A 4,577-nucleotide genomic window follows, 5' to 3' on the forward strand; every position below is an offset into this window, starting at 1 on the left:
AATCAGATTATATTTTCATCAAACCAATCAAAAGAGCTAGTTGAGAGTTTCCAGGGACTTGTGTGTACCCAGATATTATTTATTTATTTTTAAGAGCACACTACCATGCCATATCACAAACTGCTTTTGAAATTTCCCCATTTTTCAAAAAAAGAAAGAAAGATGGTTTGCCAGTTTCATTCCCAAACAGGAAATTATGGGAGGTACTGCCTACTCAAAATTAATAAAATGTTAAAATGAAATGTGTCAAAAACCTTGAACATGTTTCCATCAGATAAGCAAGGTATCATGTGCAGAGACTTTATTTTGCACTCTTTAGCAGCAGAAAGAACAGCCACCCAGAAAGGCCCATCAAATTCTAGTACAGTCATGTGGTTTAAACATCTCTGGAGTCACTTAAATGGGGAGAACTCATTTCGTAAGAACCAAATATAAGACTGCTGGGTTTGTTGAAAGTGTTTTTATTGGACTGATACGTCTGGGTTCTGGAAGTTAATTTTCTTATTTAATTTTTAATGTAACTATACAAGTAACAAAATGGAGGGGGGGAAATGTGCCCTTTTTTTTTGAGGGGGGGACACTTGCCATGTAGCACAATGGACTACAATTCAAGAAACAAAGCTCCAAACCTCCTTTGTTCAAGGAACTCTATGCTTTGGCTCCAGAGAACTGTGAGCAGAAGGAAAATACCCAATAGTGCTTGCAGGAGTTCATGCACTGTTACAGCAGGTAGGTCCAATAGCAGTTCTGAAATTAATGGCCCTAACTTAGTAATGCTCATTAATTTCAATGGGCCTACTCTGAGCAAGACTTGCACTGGATACATCCTAATGTATCTGGAAATTGTTTCACTTTCCTCACTAAACTGCTCTAGTGTGAGATGCAGAACTGTCCCAACACAAGCAGAAAGCACTTTTGGGTCTATGACTCTTATGAACTGCTTTTCTAACCATGTTTTTTACACCTTCAACAATCTTCTTCCCATATAATTCAAACCTATGAACTCCAGAAAACCTACAGGGTCTCGTTCATACTCACCTCCCACAGACAGTCAACTCCTCTACTAGAATGAAGGGCTTTTTTGAACAAGAAACCCAAAACAATTAATAGTTTAGTAAGAGAGAGAGAAGGCAAAGAGCACAATCCTCCCGCCACCCAGAAGAAAGCCAGCCGTTTCATGTTATTTCGAGAAAAATGAGAAAGGAAGTTCTCTTACCGATAACTCCAATGGTTACTGTCCCCTGCGAACCCCACCTAGCAAGTCGACATCGTGACATGTCAGGTCAGGGCAGCCTCAACCACGCTTCCCTGATAGTCAGGTAATAAAAGGAAGGAGTTAAAATAGAAGTTACGTTTGCAGATTTCTGGATAACATCAGAAAATGTAATGCAATACATTCCGAACTGTCATTCAGAGCTTCTGGTAACCGCCTTACAAGGTGTTAAAAATATATTTCTCCAGAAGAAAATTAAACAGAAACAAAAATAGTTTTTAAGCAGTTTCTAACCAATACCCAGATACTTATCATGATATAACTTCATTGTGTAATGAAGATCAGAGGCATTAATAGCCCATTTCTACTGAGGGTTTTCCCCCCCTATTCCAACAGCTGCAAAAGTTAAACATGTGCACCTTGGTGAGCAAGTTTGTACTTTGTAGGATTTTGTTATCAAATTCATCAAGCAAAGCAGTTTTTATTTTAGCCCTAAGTTAACAGAAGCTCCCATTTTCAGAGAAATGGGAAACACAGCCCAGAGTTCTCATCTTATAAAGCCCACAGATCTTTAGTGGCTTCAAGCTTTCATTTTTAACCACAGAAAATCTATTTGTGCCCACTTTCAGTATTTCACGAAATACTCGTTCACACAAATATTTCAATCTAAACCAAAGGATTATGTGCAAGGTTTGAAAAATCTGGCTCGTATATGAGGAGTTGCAAGAACCCAATTCATGCTTTGGCCAGGCAAAAAAAGCCCTACTGAAGTTCCAATATTTGCTTGCATAAGGACTCCAAGAATCCCCTTGGACTCCCTTTTATCAAAATATTTTCATACATTTCTTTGCTTTGCTCATAATAGCCTTATTACAAGCATGTTATTTAATGTTCAAAATGCAAATGAGGTTCAAATAATGGCATACAAATGCAGACAAGGTGAAAATATAATCAGGCTTTGATAAATGATGGTCATTCATATAGCCGATTATTAAGCTTAATACCTCCAATACGTTTGGATTTTAACAGAAAAAAATGCTTTAAAACAGTTAAAACAATTGAAGATGGCTATCTTCAGCTAGAAAAAACAAGCCTTACTGAAGGAACTGTAAGCCTAGAACGATTACTATACCTCTAGAAGTTTTAGACATTTTCCTTCATAAATGGGAATGGTTCTGTTAAGTGGGTAACTCTGAAGTATAATCTGGCTTGCAATGCATTGCTAGATCTATGTAATTAGGAATTTGTAGAAATCTTTTGATATAGGTTTCCGAAGTACCAAAACTCTGGCATCATTTTTTTTTTCAAAGTCACCTTTGTATCAATAGAGACATTGAAGCAACTGCTATAAATGAGTGATCAAATATTGAATTCCATTTCATGATTCCGTCCCCACCTTGAAGAACAAAGGATTGATACTCTTCTGTGACAGGGTTTTTGTCCCTCTGAATTGCTTTGCTGAATAAAAGGTCAAGGCACAGATGAAGCAAAATATATTTTGGAGTGCGTTTTTTATATTTAATTTTTTTTTGTGAAGCAAAGTTTCTTAAAGCCATGAATGTCTAATTAGATTGTGTTCTGTATTTAATTTGAAACACAATTGTCCTCTTCATAGCGTATACATACCACTAAGATATCTGGACAATACTGCTGTCTTTAAAGATGGAATTTAAAACAGAAGTTTGCGGACAGGTAGGACTGCTAATTTTGTATGCAGAATTTGCTACTTGAAAGAACTTCCAGAATTTAGTTGCATTTTGGATATAAGAATTTTACAGACTTGACGTTTGGGCAAGATTAACAAACACATCACAAGATTCCTCATTATGCACAGGCACATGTGTGTGTTACATTTCCAAATCTTTCTAGATTCTGACATAGACATTTTCACATCAATACAAAACTGCTTTTTACCTCTCTTGGCAGTCCTTGTGTATGCTCCATCGTAAAGGATAACTTTAAAGCCCTTTAGGACATGGGCAAGTGTTTTAAATTGGCACAAATTTGGTTTCACCAAATACTGTTAAGCTGTGGAGTTGATTGTCAAGCACTTGGATGAGTGAGTGAGTGTGTGTGTGTGTGTGTGTGTATGATTTAGGTATTAGAAAGCCAGCCACTTCTACTAGACCTAAAAGCCAGATAAGCTTCACAAGACAAATCCTGCAGCTTTACTCAGACAAAACAAAGACATATTATATGACCAAGAGCTACAGGATTTTTTATTTTATCAGAACCATGGTCAGTTACTGTTACCATAGTACCCCAAATATCTGGCTGGACTGAAAAGCCATTTTTCCTTCCTCAATGAGTCAAGAGCTACAAACCCACGAAAAGTATCTTCCTGACTCACAGCATACAAAATTGTAGGAAGAATGAACACTGTTCGCACAACAATGTAATTCTGTCAAACAGATAATACTAATGGAGGTTCAGACAAGCAGCTTGTTCTCTCCCAATGACTTGTTATTTTTCACTATGTTCTAATCAAAGGTAAACTCATAAATTTGGGGCTAATTATTTATTATGGATGTTCAAGTTGGCCAATCTGATCTGTAAATTTAAGACCTATGAATTTATTTCCTATAATGCAAATGTACTTCACTGCAGTTTAGCACAGTGCAAAAGATGCAAACAGGTAAAACATCATAAATTGAGTCTCAAATGAATATTAAAAATATGGCAAAAATAGAGTTTGTACAAAAAGTTCTTTAGACTCTGAAGATATCTCAAATCAATGGGAATTTGAGCTTTAAATCATTCATTCAGAAGGGTGTAAAATCTAATATTATAATCAAATTAGCAATTCTATTATCTAGAGCATAAAATATTTATTTACATTTTCACTGTACTTCGTAAGAATTTACAACCATTCTCATATCTTTGTTCAAAGCAAACAAAAACAACATTAAAATTGAGCACATAATTGTCTGTTTTTATGTTTGCACACTATCAAATTGAGTTGAAGTCATTAGATGTTATCCATATTAGTAGAATAAAAACAGGATAAGTTTATTGACTGCCTTCCTACATGAAACTTCTCATATATCCAGACAGTGGGACTTAAAATCATATGACTAAAAACAATTTGCACAAGTTTACAAATGTACTTGAAGCTGTTAAGAAAGCAACCAATTGAAAGTTAAATGCAACTAGATTAGATTAACAATTACGAAATTTCAATTTGATGCTATGATTAGACCTAGCTCTGACTCATATGCCACAAGTGCCAGATGTTGGAAATTGCAAGAAATTTGCATGAATTTGATCACTCACATAGGCAGTTTTTTTATATCTAAAAAAAGATGTTTCTTGCAAGAATTACCAATAAAATGTTTTAGGACACAATTGAATTTGAAATAGGTAA

The sequence above is a fragment of the Podarcis bocagei genome, assembly GCF_964188305.1.
Source record: "Podarcis bocagei genome assembly, chromosome: 7".
NCBI classification, from domain to species: Eukaryota; Metazoa; Chordata; class Lepidosauria; order Squamata; family Lacertidae; genus Podarcis; species Podarcis bocagei.